The sequence below is a fragment of the Gossypium arboreum genome, chromosome 8 (assembly GCF_025698485.1).
Source record: "Gossypium arboreum isolate Shixiya-1 chromosome 8, ASM2569848v2, whole genome shotgun sequence".
Taxonomy (NCBI): domain Eukaryota; kingdom Viridiplantae; phylum Streptophyta; class Magnoliopsida; order Malvales; family Malvaceae; genus Gossypium; species Gossypium arboreum.
In genome coordinates, this window is record NC_069077.1 from 9,452,360 (window position 1) to 9,466,718 (window position 14,359).

The following is a 14,359-nucleotide window of genomic DNA, read 5'->3' on the forward strand; positions in this document are numbered from 1 at the left end:
TGCCCCTTTATAAAGGCTCAAATCCAAGCCAAACAAATCAATTCGGCCGAATCAACCCTAGCCTCCTTCTTTCTTATTTGGCAAACCCTAAATCCTTTACTTCAACCACCGATTTACCTCCATAAACAACAATCGATGCATTCAAGCTTGGAAAGATGGTTTTTCAGCCTTGAGATCCTCTTTTGGCTTCGATTTCAACGAAGCAAAAGGAAATCCATGGCATACTCGCAAGGTAAGACCTTCATTTTTTCTTTTTTTTTATATGCAAGAATCAATAGCGAAAGGAATAATCTGAAAGAAATTCAAAAATATAGAGAAACTTGAACTAGAAATCACCTTCTAAAAATTTTGACTGCTTTCTTTATATTCAATATGCGTTCGTAATCCCGTTTACAGTATACAATCGGCCTTTTTATAGCCGAACCAAGAGAAAAGGGAAAAGGGAAAAAATTAATAAAAATAAAAAATGTAAATACTAATTTTCTTTTTCTGTTATTGTTTTGCTGTATTATTTTATTCTTCTCGCAGGTTCTATGGACGCAGGGGGCGTTGTACGGAGGAAGAAGCCCTGGTGACGTGGAGGTCGTGCGTGGGAAACCACTCGTGGGAGTACGATCTCTTGGCTGGCTGCACCGCTAGCATGTTCCAGAAACCTCTAGGGTTTCTGATACTTTCAAACTGTTGGGCCTCTTTGGGCCGTTTGGGATTGTTTTAGCAGTGGGCTGTTGTAAATTGGGCTAGGATTAAGTTGGGGGGTTTTGGGTGTAATGGGATTTTGGGTTAGGGTCTAGGCCAATAAATTTAGGCTTTATTTTGGGGTTTCAATTGGGTCTCGGTTAATGTTTTGTATTTCGGACTGTGAACATTTTATTGTTTTTGGGTTTTTTTTTGTTTTATTTTGGCTTTGGTTCTGGTATAAGCCCGGGCGAAATGGGCCTATTACACCACCAGCTACTACGTCGATTAATTGCCTAGTTGAGGGATTCAAATTGTTGTAGAAGGTTTGAACTTCTAACCATAGAGGCAACCTATTGTGAAGGCATATTCTCAATTAATCATTATATCTCTCTCATGCATCATATAAGGTCTCTAAATCAATCTGAAGAAAGAACGAGATATCATTCCTCAACTCGGCTGTCTTAGCCAGTGAGAAGTACTTTAATAGAAATTTCTCAGTCATTTGAGCCCATGTAATGATGGAACCTCATGGTAAAAAGTTTAACCACCGTTTTGCTTTGTTCCTCAACAAGAAAGGGAATAACCGTAAGCAAATGGCTTCGTCAATGGTGCCCTTTATCTTGAAAGTGTTACAAATTTCTAGGAAATTGGCTAGATGAGTATTTGGATCTTCGTCTTGCAAACCATCAAATTGAACAAACTGTTGTACCATCTGAATTGTGTTCGACTTTAGTTCAAAATTATTTGCAGCAATAGTGGGTCTCACAATACTTAATTCAGCCAAGTTAGAGTGGGCTTGGCATAATCGTACATAGTACGGGGAACAGAAACAGGAGCTGCTACAGGAGGTAGTTGAATATTCTGATTATCACCCATCTCCTCAATAATAATGATTTTCTCTTGTTCGTCTACTATGCTTTATCGGTTTTTCCTTACTTCTTTATGGTTTCTTTAAGCAGTACTTTCAATTTCGCTATCAAACAGTAATGGTCCCAACGGGTTTCTTCTTTTCATAAACTAAAAGAACTTGCCAGAAGCAAATAAAATAAAATTTAGAATGTAAAAATTAAACTAAAAAAATAGAATAAAATAAAAGGCTAAATTAATAACAATAAAGTGTTCCTAATATTTTAGTCCCTGGCAACGGTGCCAAAAACTTGATGTGTGTTTTCCGTGCTAACTAAAATTTAAGACAAAGGCAAGCGCACCTATCGAACAATAGTATAGCTACGGTTAGTAAAGATATCATATCCACGAGGACTAAAAGTATTATTAGTTACCATTTTCTTATTATTTAACCGACAATTTAGAGTGATAGGTGATAAATCTAAAATTACTAAACTAATTTAACTAATAATGCAATAGTGAATGAGTCAAGGAAATAATCGAATAGTAACCAATGAAAGAGACAATACCCAGGAAAGAATCCACCTAGACTTCATCTATTATTATGACTCTGAATTAAACGATATATTCACTTGGTGTCTTGATCTGTAGAAATTCCTAAATTATGTTAATATCTCTTTCAAGAGTAAGAACAGCTAACTCTAGGTTAATTAATAGAAATCTCTTTGTAGTTAAAACCCCTATCGTCGCATTAACTCGATCTATGGATTCCCCTATTAGATTTGACTCTAATCTAGTAAATTTATGTCGTCCTATTTCTAGGATTGCATGCAACTCTACTCAATTATGCTAGATCTACTCTTAAACAAGGACTTTTTCTCCACCGAATTAAGCACATAAAACGTGAATTAATATCCCAGAAATATTAAAACAAAAAAATTATCACACATAATTAAGAACAAGAATCAAATATTTATAATGTAAAATAGAAATCAATTAATAGAATTTGTCATAGGTTTCATCTTACCTAGGTATCTAGGGAATTAATACATAATTATGAAATAAAACATCTCAAAGTCAGAATAACCACAAGATATAAAGAAACTCATAAAAAATTCAGGAGAAATTAAAAGAAGGTCTTCAATCTTGATGGAAATCTGCTTCCAAGTTGGCTTCGACGGTGTTCTTCGAGTTTTTTCTTTGATCTTTTTTTTATCGCTCTCTCCTTTCTTCTTCTAATTGGTATTTATAGACTTTAGAATTCCTAGAAAGCCTAAAAGTTACATTTTTTAGCGCATTTGGGAAGCAAGGTGCGAAATTGACACGGGTTGGCACAGGGGCATGTGCCTAGCCCATGTGGCTCTTGAAATCTGCTTTTTTTCTCCGATTTTTGATTGTTTTTTGTTCCTTCAGCTCCTAAATGCTCACCTAAGTATAATAACATGAATTCAAAGAATTAAGAGTATCAAATTCACCAATTTTAATAAATAATCATCCAAAAACGTATTAACAATGGGATTAAAATATGTTAGTTTTATCATTTATCAGTAGGGAAGAGGAGGATAGAATTGGAGTAGGGCGAGGGATGGTGGGGGAGAGGGAAATAATCAGAGTAGGAGGAGGGATGGTGGGGAAGAGGGGGAGGAGAGAGGGAATCAGAGTGGGGGGAGGGATGGTGGGGAAGAGGGTGAGGGATGGGAGAGCAATGATAGGGGGATGGAAAATGGCAACTCTGTTAAGTCTGTAATGGAAAATGGTAGCTTCGTTACTTCTGTAACAATAAATGGTTAGTGGTGATTGTTTTGTTATTTTTCAGAAATTAAGTGATTGGATTGAAACCTGAGTGATTGTTTTGTCAACCACCCCAAAGTTGAGTGACTGTTAGTGTAATTTACCCTAAAAAAATATAGAAATTATATTTTCAATATATATAACTTAACTTTAATATTTTTAGAACTCATTTTTTCTTTGAAAACGACCATTCAAATTGTCAAAAATTTAAAATCATATTTTTAATTAACTTGAGCTTTTTCAACAACTTCCAAACAATAAAACAAACTTGTTCAAGTAATCAAATAACCTAATTAACAAGAAAATTGTGAAAAACAAATCTTGAATGTATACATTTCCTTGAAATTGGACTTAAAATGAACAATTATGCTAAAATATCATTTCAAAGCTCTGTAGTGAAGTTTTGTAACCCATTTAAAGTGTGTCTAAATGGTTTTCATGCCTATAAATCATTAAAATCAAAAGTTGACCATTTAAGCTCAAAGAATCCTATAAACTTGCATTCAAAACATTAAAACTCAAATTATTGCACGTTCGCCAAATTTATTTATCTAAACAAACTCAAAGAAAGTTCTCAAAATGTTCAAACCATTTTATCAAAAGTCACTTGCTCAAATATATTAAGCTTTGTATGCTCCTTCTAGGATGTGTAAAAATTCAATATGCTCAAATGTCCATACATCCTATTCACATATTCAAGCATGATAATATTGAAATCAACCAAACAATCCACAAACCATGCTTGAAAATCCTAAGAATATCTCTAAACATGATCATATTCTTAGGATGTTCAAGCATGATTTGTGGATTGTTTGATTGATTTCAATATGATCATGCTTGAAGATTGATAAACCGTAATTTATACATATTTTTATCCCATGCTTAGCACATTTATGGATGGTTTCTCCTTAGAATTAGTGAATTCGATGCTCCTAATCCTTTAATTTTTTGTTTTATACTTAGGTGAGCATAGGAGAGTAAAAAGAGCGAGAAACGAGCCGAAAACAAAAAAAATAGACCCACGTGGGAAATCAACACGGCCTGGACTTTCTCACATGGGCGTGTTCCTTTGGTAGGATTGAAGCACGACTTACACGGGTATACCACACGTCCGTGCCTGTTCAACAGCCTTGACACGGGTTGGAGTAATCGCACACGGATGTGTCCCTGCCGAGCCCAAGTATAACCTTATTCGAAAAAGGCCAATTTTGGGGACTCTTAGGCATTCTAAAGCCTATTTAAACACCTGAGAAGGCACTTAAGAGGGGGACGCAGAGTAGGAAGCAAGGAATTACTCAAGAAAAGCTGATTGATCCATTTCAAAAGCCGGATTCATCATCAAGACTGAAGATCTCCCTTCAAGTCAGGAGTTTTGGGTTTTCTTATGTTTTGGTATCTTTAGGCTTTTAATATGTTTTCCTTCATAAGTATAAACTAAAACCCCTAAATACCTAAGGGGAATGAAACCTAAGACGGATCTTGTTATTATTATCTGAATTGTATGATAAATATTTGATTTATTATTAATTATGTGTTCTTAATTCTTGTTTTAATATTCCAGGATATTGATTCAAGTTAACGCTCTTATTCAGGGGAGGAATAGACCCTGTCTAAGAGTAAATTTGTCGTAATTAAGCAAATTTGATTGCGCGCCTAGAGATAGGGTGACAAGATTTTGTCAGATTAGGGTGAAACCTAATAAGGGAATCCATAGATCGAGTTAATGCAGTTCTAGGGTGTTAATTAGAAAGAGATTTCAATTATTCAACTTAGGTTTAGACATTATTAGTCTCAAGAGAGATAATAATATAACTTAGGGTGTAACACCCCTAACCCGTATTCAACTCCAGACAGGGCTCGAGGCATTACCGGGACTTTACACTTTCGGTACACGAACTCAGGTCACAAAATTTCATTTAAATTGAAAACCTTTCAATCATGAACATCTCGTCCCTTATATAGACCTTCGAAACCTATAACATATCGGAAGGCAATGTGGGACAAATTCGGGCTCGTTCGATTTACCTTGGGCTACTCAGAAAATTTTCCTTAACATAAAGGGACACACGCCCGTGTAGGTGGGCCGTGTGGACTCACACTCCTGTGGGCTCACCCCGTGTCTAAAACTTGAGCATTCTGTTAAATTAACATGGCCAAGACACACGCCTGTGTGCCCTACCCCTGCACTAATTTAGCTTAAATATTTAGGTGCAGGGGACACACGGTCATACCACACGCCCATGGGGATGGACCTTGTGTCTCACACGGCTTAGACACTTGCCCGTGTGTCTAACCATGTGGACCTTAATAGGCTATTTTCCAATCCTTTAGTCACCCCTTTCTACCTCTTATGCTTAGAAATTTCCAAGTTTGAGAGAAAACACAATTTTACACTTGTAAATAATCTTAATAGTTCCCATGCTGCATTAATCCATCCGAAATTGGCTTGTTCAAGAGACTCATTGCCAATTTATAGCAACCCATCGTTTGTGAATAAAACCATGCATAAAAATCGTAGGTCATAGCCTACTTAAATTAAACCAATTTTCATGGCTATATACAAAGAGATAAATATATTTCTACATGCCTTCATTTGGCAAATCAAATGACACATATAACAAAAAGAACAAAGTCTTGATACCAAAGCTTATTTAGTTGATAGTGTGTTGACTCTCTAGTTGTCCTCCAATCCTTTCTAGTCCTCCAGCTCTGAGAAACAGGGAAAAAGAGAGGGGTAAGCATTTATATACTTAGTAAGCTCGAATAACTGGAAAGTAAACTTACCGAGTAATTAGCATACATCTATGCTTAATTCATGAAATCATCTATTATGAAATGATTTCCTATCACATGCACTCAATCAATGAGTTAGTTACATTTTAATATATCATGTAATTTAACTAGATGAGCTCATCATTTAATATTTCATTCACATATATTTATATATATATCCAATGTTAATCTTGTTGAGTTTCTAGGAAATCTCGATGGAATACCCATTATCCGTCAATTCATACGAATGATCATTCCATATATGCACTCCCGCGAACCTCACATCTCATGGTAGGATTACCAGTCCAGGCTAAATCCCCCATATCATAAACTCATAAGGTGATGTCGGGATTACCAGTCCAGGCCAAATCTCTTATAGAGACAAACACCCTTAATGAGATTGGATCTGAATTAACAGTCCAGGCTAAATTTAGACCCTAATAGGATTACCCGTCCGGGCTAAATCTTCAATGCACATATATTCTTTGGGAGGCTTGATCATTGAAGGAACACCCGTCCAAGCTAGATTCCTGTTTACTTGAGATCACGGATTACCCGTCCGGGCTAAATCTTTATTGCAACACATGCAGGATCTCATTTCACATGTAAAACATGGTTTATCCGTCGAATTCCCTTTTTAACCTCAACCGAGACGGTTATCAACAATTCATTATCAAAGATGCATTTCATACATTTTCATACCATCAATAACTACAAATATTATGCATTCATAAATCATGAAATTATACATGTTAGGGGTTTACTTTAAGTTATCCGATAGGTACACTTGCCTTAATCGTGATAATAAGTTAGTCTCAAGAACGATTCATTTATAAATTTTTAAAACCTGTCACGAATATCACGCATCAAGTTTTTGGCGCCGTTGCTAGGGAACTAGGATATTAGGAGCACTCGATTTTTATTACTTTAGCCATTTTACTTTTATTGCAATTTAAATTTTATTTTCTTTTCTAATTTTTCATTTATTTTCTTCTGACAGGTTTTTCTAGTTTATGACCAGAAGAAACCCGTTAGGACCACTACTTTTTGAAGGTGAGATCGACCGCATAGTACGCAAAAACTGAAGAGAAAGAAAGCGAAGCCTAAGATACATAGAGGACGAGCAAGGGGATGACACTTCAACAACAACCGAGGAGATGGATAAAAACCAAGAAAATCCTCTACCTCCTGTGATTGCTGCTGAACTAGTAAATCAGAATCCTGCTTCACGTACTATGTATGATTATGCTAAAACTAATTTAACAGGAATTGAATCGAGCATAGTTAGGCCTACTGTTGCTGCAAATAATTTTGAACTGAAACCTAACACCATTCAAATGATCCAATAGTTTGTTCAGTTTGATGGTTTGCAGGACAAGGATTACAACGCTCACTTGGAAAATTTCTTAGAGTTTTATGACACTTTTAAAATTAATGGCGTTTCTGATGACGCCATTCGCCTTCGGTTGTTTCCCTTTTCGCAGAGGAATAAGGCTAAACAGTGGTTGAACTCTTTGCCACGAGGATCAATCACTACTTGGGAACAGATGACCGAAAATTTTTATTAAAATATTTTTCGCCGACCAAAACAGCCAAATTACGTAATGATATCTCTTCTTTTATGCAGATGGAGTTAGAAACACTCTACGATACATGGGAGAGATACAAGGACCTTTTGCAAAGATGCCGTCACCATGGGTTACCACTTTGGCTACAGGTCTAAACAATTCACAATGGCCTGAACCCTTCGACTCGGCAGATGATTGACGCAGCCGCTGGTGGAACTATCAATAATAAGACACCTGAGGCGGCTTACGAATTTATTGAGGAGATGTCACTGAATAACTATTAGTGGCAAGTTATGAGGACAAAGCCGACGAAAGCAGTCGGTGTTTTCAACCTCGATGCGGTTACTATGCTATCCAACCAAGTAAAACTCTTAAATAAAAAGATTAACGGTTTGTGTGGTTCTACTCAAGTACATCCAGTGATGAGGTGCGATTCAAATGAAGGAGGAGCATGCATAGAATATCAACCCTTCAACCCTAGCATCGAGGAGGAACAAGTCCCATATATGGGTAACAATAAATCTAGACCCCAAAATAGCCGTACAGTATTGGAGGAACCATCCCAATTTCTGGTGGGGCGGTCAAGGAAATCAAAGGCCACAACATCCTCCAGGTTTTCAACAACCACCTTACCAGTAGGAAAAGAAGCTGAACCTTGAGGAGATATTGAAAAAATTCATCTCGGTGTCAAAAACTCGTTTTTAGAATACCAAGACAGCTTTTAAGAATGAACAAGCGTAAATCTAAGGGCTCAAAACTCAAATAGGCCAACTCGCTAAACTGATTTCTGAATGACCACAAGGTAGTCTGCCGAGTAACACTGAATCTAACCCAAGAGAGCAAATCAATGTAATTACCATTCAAGATGCGGAAGGGTTAGTTGCACCTGAACTAAAACTGAGGCAAGAAACTGGGGTAAGTAAAGGTAAGGGTGAGGTGGACCAAAATGACCAAAAACTGGTAAGTAAAGAATACAAACATCATTTTTCCATACTCAAACGCGACAAGGAAAGATCGCACAGAAGAATAATTCGGTAAATTCCTTAAATTATTAAAAAAATTACATATTAACTTACAGTTTATTGAAGCTCTTTTGCAGATGCCAAACACAGTCAAATTCTAAAATGAGCTTTTAACAAATAAACGAAAGTTGGATAAGGCATCGCATGTAGAGTTGAATGCAGTTTGCTCAGCCATTCTACAGAATAAGCTACCCAACAAATTGAAAGATTCAGGGATTTTTACGATTCCTTGTTTAATTGGTAATTTAGATGTTCATAATGCATTGGCTGACTTAAGGGCAAGTATTAATGTTATTCCCTATAAAATGTTTAAACACCTAGGTCTTGGGAAACCTAAACAAACTAGGATGAGCATTCAATTGGCTGATAAAACCATTAGATTTCCTAGGTGTATCATTGAAGATGTTCTTGTTAAGATCGATAAATTTATATACCCAGTAGACTTTGTTGTTCTAGACATGGAAGAGGATAGTAACGCACTTTTAATTTTAGGATGACCCTTTTTAGCGACTGCTAAAACCATTATTGATGTTGGTACAGGTGAACTCACTTCGTGTGGGAGACGAAACAATCACCCTTCAAGCTCGTAATTTGAGTAACACATCAAAAATTGAAGGTGGTTGTATAAATCATTCTACTAGTACTGATCATGTGGTGAAACCTTCTGTGCAGGAAATAGTTACAAAGAACACATATGAGCCGTGTTTAAACAACAACAAAGGACCTATCTATGAAGAACGAAGGCTACAAATCGAGGATCTAGATGAATGGCGAACACAGAAACTGAAAACACCTAATAAACCAAAACCGAGCCAGGACAAGCTCAATACCTCACCAAATCAACCTAAGGTTGGAGACAAAGTACTACTAGATGCAGCAAATCCTCCATTACCACTCCTGAACCTAATGAATAAATTCCTCTTACGGTATCAATATTTTCCCATATGGCACAGTAGAGGTAAGCCATCCATCACAAGGTACTTTTAAGGTAAATGGACATCGTTTCAAAATGCATAATGGGAGGCCCCCCGAGCACTAACGATGTTAACTTCTTTAAATTTTAGACTCTAACAATTAATTCACAAATCGAGTCACTGAACACATGATTTCCAGAACCACACGACCAGGAGCATGGGAGTGCCGTAGGCCGTGCACATACCACGGGATGCAACACGGCCGTGCGATACGGCCGTGTAAAAATAGAGCAAAAACGTTTCCTCAATACGGGATCCGATAAAATTGCCACAGCCGTGCGACGTAGCTGTGGGCAATCCTGCCAAAGTAACACGGGCAATCGACATGACTGTACCCACCGATCGTGGTCGAGCCTATCAAAATAACACGGGCGTGGGAGAAGAAAATGAAGATCGACACGGCCATGCAACATGGCCGTGTACACCAATGCGCCTAATTTCGAAAACCACGAAACACACGGGCTGAGATAAGAGCACACGGGCGTGCCCCTTTGGCAGAATTGAAACACGAGTTACACGGGTATACTACACACCCGTACCTGTTCAATAGTCTTGACCACGGGCTGGAGTAATCGCACATGGTCGTGTCCTTGCCGAGCCCAAGTATAACTCTATTCGAAAAAGGCCAATTTTGGGGGATCTTAGGCATTCTAAAGCCTATTTAAACACCTGAGAAGGCACTTAAGAGGGGGACGCAGAGTAGGAAGCAAGGAATTACTCAAGGAAAGCCGATTGATCCATCTCAGAAGCCAGATTCCTCATCAAGACTGGAGATCTCCCTTCAAGTTCCTTCAGGAGTTTTGGGTTTTCTTATGTTTTGGTATCTTTAGGCTTTTAATATGTTTTCCTTCATAAGTATAAACTAAAACCCCTAAATACCTAAGGGGAATGAAACCTAAGACGGATCTTGTTATTATTATCTGAATTGTATGATAAATATTTGATTTGTTCTTAATTATGTGTTCTTAATTCTTGTTTAATATTCCAGGATATTGATTCAAGTTAACGCTCTTATTCAGAGGAGGAATAGACCCTGTCTAAGAGTAAATTTGTCGTAATTAAGTGGATTTGATTGCGCGCCTAGAGATAGGGTGACAAGATTTTGCCATATTAGGGTGAAACCTAATAAGGGAATCTATAGATCGAGTTAATACAGTTCTAGGGTGTTAATTAGAAAGAGATTTCAATTATTCAACCTAGGGTTAGACGTTATTAGTCTCGAGAGAGAGATAATAATATAACTTAGGGATTTCTACGGATCAAGTCAAATGAATAAATCGTCTGATTCAGAGTCAAATAACAAGTGAAGTCTAGGTGGATTTTTCCTTAGGTATTGTCTTAATCAGTCGAATTTTCTAAAAAGTATTTTTCCAAATTTTCTTTCTATGCATTCTTAGTTTAGTAATTAGTTTAGATAACCAAACCTCTTGATTTTTAGGCTAGATAATAAAAAAGAAGTAAATACTAGTACTCATGGTTCTTTTGGGTTCGACAATTCGGTTTTGCTAAACTATACTACTGTTCGATAGGTACACTTGCCTTAATCGTGATAATAAGTTAGTCTCAAGAATGATTCATTTATAAATTTTTAAAACCTGTCACGAATATCATGCATCAAATATGTGAATAGGATGTATGCATATTTGAGCATATTGAATTTTTACCTTACCTCCTTCCACTATAACACCCCTCACTCGTATTCATGATTAGAATAGGGTTACGAGGTATTACCGATAAATCACATAATTTAACATACATAATTCATACATTTATGCTTTCATACTCAAATGCCATTCAATCATATTCACATTGTCCCATATAAGGGTCTAAAATGTCTTAAACATACTTTAAGAGTTGTTCGGGACTAAACCGATATCATACGAGACTTATGAAAAACTTAGAAATTTTTTCATCTATACAAGGGTCACACGCCTATGTGAACAGACTGTGTGCCTCACACGGCTAGTAGATATGCCTGTGTCACAGGCCATGTGGAAACAGGGCATACATATTGAATTGGGTCACACGGCTGACCACACGCTCGTGTGTCTAACTCGTGTGGCCTTTGAAGTGGCCACACATGACCGTGTGCCAGGCCGTTTGCTAGGCCGTGCCAATCTTGTAGGGTATACTGACATATGGAACACGGCCAAGTCACACACCCATGTGCTAGGCTGTGTGCCATTACGGGGTATACTGACTTGTGCCACATGGCCAGTCACACGCTCGTGTGTGAGGCTGTGTGGAGCATACTGACTTCAACTCGATTTCAACACCAGGGGACACACGACTGTGTAACTTAACTGTGTGTCACACATAGTTGAGACAGACGCCTGTGTCTCTACCCATGTGGACAAAAATAGGCTATTTGCAAAGCCAATTTGCCACCCCTTTTACACATACATACACAAGTTCATATGGTAACATTTTCAGTCACAAATATGCAGCCAAAGTTCACCAACCAACACATAATCATACATTATCCATTTCAACTAAATTCAATACCCAACTCTATACCATTTACCCAATCAAATACCAAACAATTTAACTTGCTTTACTAAGCATAATTCACATATATAATTCATCTAACTAAACTAATTCAAATATACATAATCACTTATTCATTCATTATAAGTCTATTACCAAACATTAAAAGTAAAACCCTTGCACATTCATAAAGTATCATCAAGTTTATCATCTTATGCCGTCACAAATGTCCAAAACACATATAAATCAAACATACCAAAATGACTCAAGCCCATACATGTCATATACCATATATACATAGCTTCAAAACTACAAAAAATAGATGTTCGATGGTGCGATGAAGTCTCTAACGATTCCTAGATCTGAGCTAGCTTCGTAGAATCATAAAACATAAGAACAATTAAACAAAGTAAGCTATAAGCTTAGTAAGTTCGTATATAAACATGAAATAATTACAACATTCATTTACAACTCAAATTGGACAATGTCATTAACATTTAAAGCATCAATTCATGAATTAACATAAAACTTATCCATATATCAATTCATAAGTTCACAACTTTATCAACTCAATACTTGAATAGTTGTCCGTGCATGCCTTTACCGGTACATTTCTATTTTTCATTAATACTCTTATAAAACCATTCCAATTCACAATAAAACTTCATCAATTTTCCGATGCCATAGTCCAACTATGGTCATACACATATACTTTGCCAAGGTCTTTCCGTGGTCTTTCATTCATATGCTATAACCCGGTTATAATCTTATTATTCGATTGCCATAGCTCGGCTATGGTCTTATTCGGTAACTTGCCTTACTCAATTCGTACTTTTCATTTAATATCTCAACATTTATTCAATAGAATAATTAATATTCAATTTCATCCATCAAAATAGATAGATACACATTTAAGTTCAATTATACGAACTTACCTCGTATTCAGAATCGACGAATCGGATCGACTATTCGACAACCTTACTTTTCCCCTGATCTAAATTCGAATTCTTTCTTTCTTGATCTATATGAATTCAAAATTAACTTATTTATTCATCTACTCATTCAATTTAATCCAAAAATATACATTTAGGCATTTTTACACATTTGCCCCTAATGTTTCATAACTTTTACAAATTAGTCCTTATTTCACAAAAATACAAATTCAAACAACTTAATCCAATTTCATCATAGCCAAATTTCACTAGTGTCCCCAGTAGCCCACATATTTCATTTATTTCACGTTTCAACCACTCAAGTTTCACTTTTCACAATTTAATCCCTTTTTGACATTTTTGTCAAAAAATTACTTTACAAAACTAGTTTAACTATAAACAAACTTTCATAATCTATCATAATTCATCAAATTACCCAAGAAATAAACAATGAAACTTTTTAAACCTTTAACAATTTCAAAATCTATGGTATGGGCTAGCTAGAATACAAAGCAACGATCTCAAAAACATAAAAATCATCAAAAATCGAGCTCAAATCATACCTTAATCAAGCCTAATGTGTGCCAAACCCTAAGTGTTCATCAATGGATTCTTTTATTCTTCAATATTCGGTCATAGGAAGAAAATATGGACAAAATTTCTTATGTTTTTATTATATTAACCTTTATTAAGGAATTACTATATTAACCTTAATAATAAACATATAAAATCATATAATGGATGTCCATTAATGTCCATTAACATCTAAAATGATATAATTTCCATTTAAGGCCATCATATTTAAAAGCCAAGGCTAATTGACACCTTTAACAAATAGAATACAACTTTTTGTATTTTACGCGATTTAGTCCTTTTTTCTCAAATTGAGCTATTAAACAATAAAATTAGCTCACGAAATTTTCACACATACATGCTATTATGATGTAAACACCAAAAATAATAGTAAAATAATTTTTTTAACATTGGATTTGTGGTTTCAAAATCACTATTCCGATTTAGCTGAAACCAGACTGTTACAACTCTCCCCTTTAGGGATTTTCGTCCCTGAAAATCTTACCAGTGAATAGGTTTAGGTATTGTTTTCTCATAGCATCTTTGGGTTCCCACGTAACATCTTCAACCCCGTGCCAATGCCATAATACTTTCACTAAATGAATTTTCTTGTTTCTCAGCTCTTTGATCTCACGAGCTAAAATTCGAATCGGTTCTTCAGCATATGACATATCAGACTGAATTTCAACGTCTATTAGGGAAATGACATGTGAAGG

The 14,359-nt window shown here is 36.1% G+C and overlaps 2 non-coding genes across 2 annotated transcripts; one reads left to right on the plus strand and one right to left on the minus strand.

The window, feature by feature from the left end:
- Positions 1 to 1,025: 1,025 nt before the first annotated feature.
- On the plus strand, positions 1,026 to 1,132 carry LOC128280291 (small nucleolar RNA R71). Its single transcript, XR_008270471.1, has one exon. It is a non-coding gene; the product is annotated as a small nucleolar RNA R71 (small nucleolar RNA).
- Positions 1,133 to 7,681: 6,549 nt separating this feature from the next.
- LOC128279815 (small nucleolar RNA R71) lies at positions 7,682 to 7,788 on the minus strand. Its single transcript, XR_008270010.1, has one exon. It is a non-coding gene; the product is annotated as a small nucleolar RNA R71 (small nucleolar RNA).
- Between the last annotated feature and the right edge of the window lie 6,571 nt (positions 7,789 to 14,359).